Source organism: Cyprinus carpio, unplaced genomic scaffold (genome assembly GCF_018340385.1).
Source record: "Cyprinus carpio isolate SPL01 unplaced genomic scaffold, ASM1834038v1 S000006694, whole genome shotgun sequence".
In the NCBI taxonomy this organism is placed as follows: domain Eukaryota; kingdom Metazoa; phylum Chordata; class Actinopteri; order Cypriniformes; family Cyprinidae; genus Cyprinus; species Cyprinus carpio.
In genome coordinates this window covers 101,567-113,559 of record NW_024879306.1, presented here as the reverse complement: position 1 = coordinate 113,559, position 11,993 = coordinate 101,567, and the positions used below count along the sequence as shown (strand labels likewise).

Genomic DNA, 11,993 nt, shown 5'->3' with positions numbered 1-11,993 from the left:
AAGTTTCCATAGTAGAACGCCTCTCTTTTTTCTTTCGTTGTGACTTTTATTAAGCAAATGGGCGTGATGCATCTGTGTGGGTGACTTCTTGACAGAATATATTCACGATTTCCCTCTTTTGAGATCACATTTAAAATACAAGACGGGGGTTCTTTGCACGGTCTCTGTACATGAATAGAAGTGGCTTTTCAGTATGTATATTAACAATGATATAAGGACTGGGGTGGACGGGCTGCCTGTTGATTATAAATGAATCACGTCTCCTTTCCAATATCAATAAAGGCTATAATAAATGGATTGAATGGCATTTTGATTACTGCATATTCATCTGAGGATTTGTTTGTGCAGATGTGATCTGTTCTTGCGCCGGTCTGATGTCTGAGCAAAAACCTCCTTGTTTCCAAGCCATGTGTCTTGCTCTGTGTATTTTAAAAAAAACCACAAAAAAACAAGTTGAATTAACGTATACAGCAGTGATTTGTGGTGGGTACAACTTTTCATTAGTATAATTACCTATGTAATGTATTTAAATGCACACACGAGTTGTTTTATCACAGAGTTGACTGGACTGCTGAATTAAGCTCTCACAGCTCAGGCGTTTTCTGCTGTACAAAGGATCACAAACAGGTCTACGCGTTGATTGCGAGAAAGCGTTTTGAAACCTTTGCCAGCGAAAACGGACTGAAACTAATGTCCATTACGGTACAGTTGATGGTAGACTGACTGTGTTTTAATTTGTGCCTCATCAAGATGAGCAGTTTCAGATGTTTCTCATCATCCCTGAATGTAAAGCTCCACTCTGTTTATCTCTGTATAGGTGAATGGAGAACGGTGGAAAAATATTCAACCCTCAGGATGTTCTTTAAATGCTCCCTGGCTTTAACCACACTGTAATTGCTAATTGTTCCCATTCCACTTTAGGAATCAAATATCTCAAAATGTGCATGCCGAAGTGGAATGTGTGGTTTGTAAATGCCCTTTGGCAGTGATTGAATGGAAATGAAAGTTTCGAAACCTTGTCCCACAACAAGCTTTTCTGACGGATGTGATCCCAGACCTGAGACCCAGAGAAGAAAACCTTTACCAGTGCTCTTTGACATTCTCGAAGGGCAGGCATGTACCAGCACAGCTACATTCTTAGCGAATGATGTCTGATAATTTTAATTATAATTTAAACCTTCAATAGGTGTTTGGTAGTGCTGTGGGGGCCACGACGTGTGATATATAAACGTTGTCTGTGTTTTACTTTTAGTAGACAATCCTTATTACCTCCCGGAAATTTGTAAGATCAAAGCAGAGTACTGTGTGTTGTATACATGAGTTTAAGGAAGTGCTTTTTTGTTTAGTTTTTCATTCAAGTGACATTGAGGAATGACTTCTGCTTTCCTTCCACTAAACACTGCAAACGGCAACTATTGTAAATATTTTATCTTCTAACAGTACAATATGTTTTATTATACTGCATCTAAATAATAAAAAAAAATGTTATACTCATCTTTTGAGTCGTCTTGCCATCTCCATCTACATACACAGTTCACTGTCTACAACAAATTTTTAACCATTAAAAGTGTTAAAAGTAATGGCTGAAGTTGGTGAAGCATTAAGTACCTAATTTTTTTTTTTTTTTTTATCATATTTACGTATGCAAGATTACATATGCAATTTCATTATGCTTCCTAAAATTAAGATGTTAAAACAATTTTTGCAAAATCTTCCCATTTCAAATATATTGCTGTTTTTATACTTCTCGTATTCATCAAAACTAATAATAAAAAAATGCTGTCATGGTTTCCACCAAAATATTAAGAAGCACATCGTTTTTCAGTATTGATAATAGTAAACACTGAATACTTAAGTGATTGCTGCTGGAAAATCAGTGGAAAGTGGGTTCCTTTGTAGTGAACACAAGAAGAAATTATTGCGAAAACAGTTATTAGGGCCCAAGCCACTAGGTGCAGGGCCCACTTGTTTTCTATGGATTTTTGTTCCCCCCATCATCTTTCGGGCTTTTTTGGGGGCCTTAACATGATCAAAAACTCTTGAAAATTGTCACACACACTGGAATCACCTGCCATTAGGCCGCAGCTGAGGCTGGTACCCCGTCGTTGACACAGGGGGCACTGTTGGCGCCCCCCTGGAACGTCAGTCAGAAAAACGTTGATGTACTATCTCACACATACTTCGACGGATTCATATGAATACTCAATACACATAGATCTCATTGGCGGAGTTTTTGAGCTGAACAACATTAAGCATGTATGCCATAGCTCCGCCCAACAAAGAAGTTGCTATTCAGGGCGGTGTAAAAAGCACATTCTCTGGGAATTGATATACTAGATTTTTTACCCGATTGGCACCACACTCGGTCAACGTGATCTAAAACACGGGTGGTGATTGCGCTGATGGCTGGGGCCTGCCATCATTGCTTGCAGCTATATTTTAAATTGTAATACGATTTTACAATCTTACTGTTTTTACTGTATGTGATCACATAAATGCAGCTCCATGATGAGCATACAGAAGACTTCTTCGAAAACATAAAAAAAAAATTTACCCGACCCCGAACCTTTGAAGGATAGTGTGTTTCCTAACAATTGTTTTTAGGTAAACTGATTTAGGGCATATTGCTATGCTTGTGTTGAAATTATGGCTGACATAAAAATTGTAGAATTAGAATTCGGACATGCAAAATACCTCCATGCTGAACACTATTGAAAATAATATTAAGCAAAAGTTTAAATGAGATGTTGACCCTTACTCCCCGGCAAGAGGGAAACCTCAGTGCACTGGGGAAACTGCAAGAGCTCAAACGGACACAAAGACCATACAGCAATTTATATAAATAGCAATAGATTGGAAGACTTTTTAATTAGTCATTGTAATAAAACTTTGACAGTGCTGTCAAAATTGCCTTTGAAACTGTGATCACAGTGATAGTAGAGCAAAGTTAATGTTTTTCTCTTCTATTTCTCACTCTACAACTCGACATCTCACAAACTCATTTTTTAAAAGTTACAGTGTTTTCACCTTTCAAGATATCAGTTTGGCCACTGAGTTGGGTCCTGGAAACACCTGTTTCTTGCTTATTGAAAATGAGACCCTCCTATGATTGCCCACACATAAGCTGTTATATGACCTGCTGACTGGCTTTTAAAAGAGTTGACTATATAATGAACACTATAGGGAGCAAAGACATGCATTCAAGAACATGATTAAACAGCAGGATTTTTTTTTTTCTTTTTGAAAACAAAGTTCCATGTTTTTATGTAAGTTTTTTTTTGTAAAAAAGTAAACAAAAATAGTTTCAATAAAAAAATATAAATAAAAAAAAATAGGCATCTAATGACTAAACTGACCCTGCTGTTGGCCTTGTTCTCAAACTTGATTTACTTCTTGCTCGTCTAAGTAAACTGCAACTTAAGTTTCTTACCTGGAGTTGTACAGAAAGAGACTCCTCTGATTGTCCATGTGACAAGGGCCCATTTCCTTGGTCTATCAACGACACGAATTCCTCTCCGTAAAGCTGGGAGCTGATGTGCAGGGGCTCATGGAGTCACATTCTTTTCTCGCGAGAGGCAGCGTGACCCACATGGATTTGCAAAAAACTGCCCCTCTTACATGTGGGATGGTTTAATTTGTTTTTTTGGTGGCTATTTTTAATTAGGTTTATTATACTTTGTCACCTACACTACTAGCATTACCTGTTTTTTTTGGTTTTGTACTGTCCAAAAAAGTCTTCAAAGTCCCTTTGAAGTTTGAATTGCAGTTGCAGATAATTTTACAGATTCTCAGCCAAATCAGATCATAAAAACGTAAAGTCCAAACCGTTTTTTTATGAGGCTGGACCGACTAATCTCTATAATAGGTAAATTAATCTATAAAAGAGGATAACAGTGGACTGGATTTCGACGGAATGTGCATATTTTTTGTTTTGGCTTCTTCTGCGTCCACCCAGTTAAAGTAACACTACTGTAAGGTTATGCGATCATAAAGGTTGAGTAGGTATTCGGTATGACTTTAATTAACATAATCAATATGGTGCAGTGAAAGAAGAAACCACTCCACTAATTGGAAGACACCATTTTAAAACTTTTATTTTGGCACTAAACCGGAAGACATTGGATAACCCCTTATCTTTTCCCGTAAGAGCGGGTGCGGCCATTTTTGTCATTTTATGTCGGCGTTCCCGGTCATTGGCTTCCAGCGATTTAAAGCTGTACAGCTTCGTTGGTGCTTGATATTGCAAAACTGGTGTGTCTTACCATATAGTTAAATTGTAATGTACCTTAAATCTTGATACAGCTTGGGAACACCTGTGGTTTGTAGTGCAAAAAGTTTTACCGGTACGTACATGTTAGGTTCTCTGCGTTGCCCTACGCTGTGTGCTTGGTCAATTGGTTTGAAGCCCCTAGCACGCCGCCAAGTGAACCGGCACCCTCCTCGCAACATCACAATAAACTTACTGAGCATTGCTTGAAATAAGGTGGATAGAGCCTGGTTTCTACAGAACAAGGGAAAGAGTCTTAGTTAAACATAAGGGAAAAGTTTCAAGGTTTACCGCGACTTTGAGGTAAAACAACAACATACCTGTATACGTACAAAGCTATACAATTAATACATGAAAGGGAAGATGAAAAGTCAGAGGTGTTAAACAAGTCACAGGATATAGTTTGCTATATGAAGATATAAAGAACGTGGGATCTAATGTTATCCTTACGATCAATGACGTTTCAACAGTTGTCTATGGCACAACATTGGCATTAAACTGGACAGAAGTGGAGGTGCACATTCCTGCAGTTATAAACATCTTGGGTCAAAAGAACAAAAGCCCACCAGCGCACATCGCAAGTACGGAGTAGCAGAAATGCTTCTATATGGATCTGCGTTTAAATACCAAAAAAAACCCCCATCTAAAACGCAAAGGACAAACGTATAATGTTGGGTGCTGTTAAAAGGCAAGCATGCTTTATTGAGGGGAATGCACCAACTTCTCATCATATCGGCTCTTAAAAGAATGGCCCCGCATAAAAAAAATATGTTATGATTGTTGATTTGTGATTTGTATCGACCGCTGGAACTTGTCATGATGAACAAATCTTCAGCTACCTAAAGCATGAAATAGACAGCACTGAATCACATGAAAATAAAAATATAGTACTTAGAACACTCATTGTGACTGTTGTAGAATCTAAAAACAAATAGAAATTTATCATCCCACCGACACAATTTGGGGATGAGTCGATGTTGCCCCCCTTTAGAGATGCAAATTTATTTAAAGACCCAAAACAACCCATACAGCATGCGTTGCTCCTCTGTTTTGTACACTTTTGGTCTCAACAGCTTATAAGTATAGTTGATTATATTTTGGCTTTAAAAACAGTGTTACGCAGACAGAGGAAACCCGGGGGGAGGATTTGAACAAAGACTGTTGGCATCAAGCGATAATCTCCGATGCAAAGAGACCTTTATTTGCAAAGTCAAATTGTAAGAAGACTCAATCCTCTCTATCCATGGCAAGACCAGTGGGCGGCTGTGCACCTTCTTTACCCAGCCCCGCCCGCATCACATCCGCCCCCTGAGCCCACCTCTTCAACTCTTGCCCATATGCCCACCCCAGAGCTGCCAGTTCTCTCTCTAAGGCCTCATTCTTGTGGTACATCACCAGGGTAGCTGGCCTGCAGCTCCTTCTGGTAGAGTAGCGTGATCACCTTCTCCGCTTACTCAGGCTGCAACGTGCTCCTCTCCATGGTTCAAAAAAGCGTGAAGCCTGCGCCTCATTCGGCCGCCTTCCAGCAGCAGTGCAGCTCTGAGACTTGCTCCTCAGTAACACTGAGGGCTCCATCAAGGTTCTCACCCGCTCAGCGCGATAGGGTCAATCGAAAGCAGGCAAGGGGGCATTTCCGTCGGGAGGCACGACCCTGTGTAGGGCCAGCTGTAGCATGTCGATCGACTGGCCTTGCTCCGGATCGGATTGTGCGGCCTCATGCAGCGGAGGTCCCTTTAAGAGGAAGATTTTCACTCAGCTTCTGTGTAACTCTGCCTGAGGAGTTCCGAAACTGTTGCTTTCAGTAAAGAGATTTCTCCGCAGACTTTTGGAAAGCAGACCTATCAAAGCAATACAGTTTAGTGTATTTAATTACAGGCGGCTAACTATACACAAAGAACAAGATATGATTTGGAAAAGATTATGTTCAGAACAAGGCTTTCAGGGATGGTAAAGCTATCCTTTGTTTAGCAGCCACACAGCACTTTGTTCAGACAGGCAACTAATTTGTTTGTTTGGGGGGCAAACCATTTTTAAACACATTTCTGATTTAAATCCATTTAGAGTGTCTGTAGTCCGAACTGTGGGAAACCTGCAACTCCATATGTGGTTGTGAACAGCTATAAATGTACCAAACTACCAAAGTATGTAAAATTAAAAGTAAAACTACCAAGTATGCATGAGATGTTTTTCTTGCAACTAAAATCTATTTCTTTTTTATCTTTTGCAAACTTTGGTGGGAAATCCCTGGAGCTCTGGACAGATAGCTCTGACTTGATGCATACCTCCCATTGGGTCTCTTCCAGCTGGGGAGAATGTTCTGGCGTTTGTGTTCGCTGGGCTTTGACTTTTTCAGGGGTCTCGCACTCCAGCCTGACAGAATCCAGCTCCTCCTGCAGCCGGTTACGTTCCTGCTTTTCCTTATAGAGCTGCAGCTGCAGGTTTCGTTGTGAACGCTGGGACTGCTGGGATACCTGGCGCAGTTTGGCATTGTACAGGTAGTTTCAGTTCTGTGCCCTTCCTTCTCCCAGAGGTCCGCTGTTGTCTCTTCAAAAACCTACAGCAGAACAAAAGGAGTGTGTGAATTGTAATGTAGTTTTTGTGTTTGGAACAGAATGTTAAAGGTAGCGAGTTATTTTCAGTTTGTCGTTCATTTTCAGGTTGTTCTTATGTTTTCTGTGTAGTGTCTTTGTTGTTTTTTACGCTTGTACGAGTTGGGTCAGGTCCTCATTCTTTAAAAGTATTGAAATGGATTGTTGGGGTATAAGGAATTGAACTTTTGTCAACAACACAAAAACACAGCTCATTACGCAGCAGAGAAAGCCTGGAAAAATGTCATTATGTTCCAAGAAATACATAAGCAACAGAACTCATCTCTATATTAGTAAATAAGAAGACAGGGTGCTTAGCAACAATCAGCACTATTCGAGACAGCATGCCACGCAAAGACGGAATAAGGATGCTTGCCATTACAGGAGAAATTACAGGTGTAAACAGTAGTCCAATGATAGAAACAGGTAAATTGTATAATATGCACATTTACTGTAAAGTCGAGTGTAGAGAAATGGCAAGCCCTGGTGGAGCATAAGAGATTAAATAACCATGTTTAAAAACTCAGCTTATGATGCTGACCTTGCACAGGCAATCTAGCCCGCAGCCAAGTTCCTCCCATCGGATTAGCGGCTGCTCTTTTTCCGCCTGCCACGTGCCGCCAGGTCCCGCACACGCCCCATAGAGAGGGGACCAGTTGTCGAGGGTGTGCGGGCCATCGCTTCCATAGCACTGCAGGCGGTTCACGGAGCCATACCTGACAGGACAGTCGTGACTGCAGGAGCGCGCCCTTGGAGCCCAGCGAGGTGCGATCTAGTGAGCCGATGTGGTTGATGTGACCCATAGAGGCACTGATTTGTCCCAAGTGAGGACGGAACGGTGGCCGATACGGCGGCAGGCTGTTCATAGAATTGTGCCCTGAGTCAGACATGTTCTCCTCTTCCTGGCTGAGGCCCCGGGCTGCTGCTAGCACGCCTTTGTTGACAATCGTGCCTGGCCGTGAAGGGGAGGAGGACGAGGAAGAGGTGGACAGTGATTTGGACAGTGATTTGGCCACTGCTTTGGCGTAGGACAGATGCATGCCGTTGGTTAAGCCACTCTCTGACTCCTCCGACTTGGAGGGGTAGAGATTCTGCATTGAACTGAAGTTTTTCGGGGTGACTGGTTTAAAGGCAGAAGGCCTGAAACGTGGCTGTGAAATGAAAAGGATAAGTCAACTGCAGCATGTGCATCAGGAGAATAGATCTCCACTTAAATACTGGAGCCATGCCAAACAACAAAGTAATTTAATGTACCACTGTACTTCCCAGATTTCTTCCGGCTCCCTGATTGCCTGCACATAAACACCTGAGGGACCCTATGTGGATGACAGAGAACTTGAGCCATCATAGCGTCAGTGGTCTACCTGCTGGCGGGCCTAACAGTGATAGAGCGAGTTGCCCGGTTGAGACGGGGGGAGCCTCCAGCCATAAGGACACGTGCCTCACAAGAATATTGCCGTTATGAGCGTCGACTGGAAACATGGTCACAATTGCTTTCTCATTGCATGGGGGACAGCCAGTGAACCAAAACGAGAACAGAGTTAGCGGGTTGTAAGTACAGTATGGTAAGGCGTGTGTTGAACACCTCGGCTTCTCGAATTTTCGTTGAGAATGACACTAGTGCAAAGTAAATGCGGATCGAGCAAAAAATCAGTAATTATAATAATGCCTCCTTGCTCTTCACTACAAAAGGGGTTAAAACAACTACTGAACGGTTTATTCTTCTTACATTCCTTAATGAAATTTATAAATTTTTATAATTATATAAACTGCTGCTGGCCAGGGGTCATGTCCAAAGTACCAGCGTACTGTTTATGTTTTTTTAAATGACAACTCGGTTGTCACCAGGCAAGCAGTGGATTAGGATATTTATTATTTCCTAAAAGGGGCTGTAAATTCCTAATAAGAAAAATATAACAACAAAATACTACTACTAATAAATAATTAGTGTATTTTAAAGAAATACTTTTGTTAATATTGTTTATTACCTCATGGGAGGGGGTTTATTGTTGTTTTTTTTTTTAACTTATCATATGGTTGTTGATGACAGCAAAATGTTTTTTTTTACTACATTAATTTCTCAGATTTTTAATGTGCTGGGTTTACATAAAATGGAGAAGTAAATGGAATGGTGACCATTGGAGGTTTTTAAATATTCTGTAATATCAAAGAGTATACAATTTAAAAATAAAGATATAAATAGTAGTTTGGTAAGTGGGTCTTCAACTTAAAGATATGTAACCTGGCAGTTCCTTCCCGCTCCTAGAAAACCTATAAAGCTGAGGACGTAAGTTCTGCACCACCGAAACGGAAGCAGGAGCAAACTACTCAACGATGAACCAGGTTGCCCAACACGCCCTGCGTTCGGCCACGGGCCAGAGGTTCCACCAGGTAAGGGTGAAGCACGACAACCATGGAAAATTGTAATGACTGGAGCTGACAGGCCATGGATGAAGCATAACCGATGACAGTGGGGACCTTGTCAACTTGCCACCTATGGGAATAGGGCGCTGCCCCAAATATCACCCACGTTTCCGTCCCGGTGGTAGAACCGGAGTAGTAGTGCCGTCCCGTCCTCCCGCGCGCCTGTGCTCGCTCTTAGAGAAGGATGTCCCAGAGAGGGAGGTTCTGCGTGGACCTTTGCCTTCTTCTTGGTTAATGTTCAAATAGTTACGCAGCTCTCTTGGGGGTGAAACCCTATCATTGGCAGGCCGTGGTGGTCTGTTCCGTCCGGGCACTTGTGTAGCTGCGCTGTTTGCTATGGGTGTGGTGACACGTGCCTGGTTTACCTCAGATGTATTTCTTCCTACACGTCCCACGACGCAGGCGTCTGCCTTGAGGCCAAACGCTGCGCTGGAGAACCGGACACAGATAGCTTTTTGCGGGTCCTGGTTTTCAAGGACATGGGGGCCCCTGGCTGTTGGCCATTAGTTTACAGGCTGAAATGGCTCCAATTGGGAGCTCTAAATTGAAAGAACCATTGAAAATACAAACTAGGAAACCCCTTCATAAGATCAAATAAGAAAACCTGAATATTCTGACATTTCAACAAAAGATCGTTTTGCATACATCCTTTGTGTTACCCGTCAAGAAAGAAGACATTTTAAAATAAACTAATATTACATCAGTTCTTAATATTTGATGATGTCATACTGCCTTAACCCTGCGTGGCACTGCTTCACAAAATCCATCTCCGCATAAACACAGGTTCATAGTGGTAGTCTAGCAAACCCAGTTCGATGTAAACGGGGGGGGTGCTACAGACAAAGAAATCGTCAAGCTTCTGCTTTCCTCTGTTCGCGAAATGAGAAACTAGTGGTACACACAGAAGTTCACAACGTATGTTAGTATAACGTGAGATGATACACGCTGGGGAATTGTCCTGCATGAGAGCCAAAGACCCCTGAAATGTAGGGCAGATGCCTCTGGAGCGCAAAAAAAACCCACTGTTTAATTTACACGGCATACTGCTCCTACTGCTAGCATATAAATGTCCTCTGGGGAATCACGAAGTCCTTCCCGACAAAAAAACCCTAAGTTTTGTGAACATTTCCTCTCTTTCAAAGTGAAGGTGAGCTCTACTAACATACGTGCTCAGTGCTCATGATAGAGCCCTGCTTCTGAGCAGGTCTGGGATAGCAGTGTGTCTGTTTAGTAGTGCCATCACTCTTTCTTTTTCTGTTGCGCTCTAACGCCGTATCCTTCTCAAGCACTTGTCTGTTGCAGAGCACCTCATTAAGAGCCTGTATTGATGTTTCAACCTCCATGACCTTCGCGCTCCTTACATAGAAAATATAGCCACGGGCCTGAACACCACCTCAAGACAAATGCACTCAAGAGTTTGCTGGTTGTTGTATATACAAACAAACGCGATTGTACTCCGAAAGTACATCTGGCGCTCTGGAGAGATACATGTAGGACGCATTTCTTGGAACTAGGGAATACAGATGAAATGTGGCCAGGCATCTGAAAAAAAGTCATAAATATACAATGACCTTGTCCTTCTAACAACACTGTAGGCCTAATTTGGAACTGCAGTGGAAGCTGAGGCAGGAAATGGATCCTGCCTGTGAGCCTAAAATCTTCTAAGCACTGTCTTCACCAATCACTAAACTCAGCACCTCTGGTCACGCTTGACGAGCGTCTCTAGTGTTGTCCCTTTATCCTTGCTCACCCTTCACCTCTGGCATCAGTCCACCCAAAGCAAACATTTACCTCCTGGTTACCTTACCCCCTGTGCCATGGATCTGGCAGTAAAGGGCCCTTTTTATTAGAAAATGTCTATTATTAACGAACATTTTTTAGTTATCTAACCCTGGTGTTGGCTGTTTTTTGGTTGGTGTTTCTTCCAGAACACGAATAGCACTTCTATCCGACCCTCTATAGTGAGCAGTGCATTTTGTGCTTCTGTGCCAATCGATCTACGCAGAATGTCAGAGAGGTATTCCTCTGTCGCCTAAGTTTCCAGAATAATTTTTATTTGCATTAAACGTTTATTTTTCCAAAAGTTAAATTTCTTATGATGATTCGCCTGGGATACCACAGTAATATTGCCATGAAAATACATTTTTTGTTGAAGCGTCGCAAGCATCTCTGGGGCTTGTCATTTTTCAATGAATGCGGAAGCACGGATTAAAGTCCTGTAATCAAATTCAGAGAACTAATTTATATTTATTCCCCTAGATTATTTCGTATTCTTCGATTAGTACACAATCATTTTAATAAATCCATAGTTGTCTGGTTGTCCATTAAATATCTCTAAACATCTTGAACACAGGTCCCTGTTTTCGAGACGCGGTCGGGGATTTAATATCTTTTAGTTTAGTCTCTATTCAGTTTTCGTTTTTACGGAAGATTGTATTAATACTTAAAAACAGTTTGGGTAAAGGAAAAAAAATTCTTAAGTATGTCTTTATAGGAAAAAATTAGCTCAAACTACCGGCTTGTTAAAAACCTCACAGCTACTTTATTGTATGACCCGTCACGGTATGATTTTATTAAGACTTACATATTAGAGCTTAAAGACACGTAATAAAACAATCTTGCACATGGAGAAATACAAAGAATAAGATACAAGGTACATAATATACTGCACACACATCGCACTCCAGGCTCTCCTTATATCAACACTAATTAGC

The 11,993-nt window shown here is 41.5% G+C and overlaps 1 pseudogene; it reads right to left on the bottom strand.

The window, feature by feature from the left end:
• Positions 1 to 5,494: 5,494 nt before the first annotated feature.
• Positions 5,495 to 8,021, bottom strand: LOC122144468 (annotated as a pseudogene).
• Between the last annotated feature and the right edge of the window lie 3,972 nt (positions 8,022 to 11,993).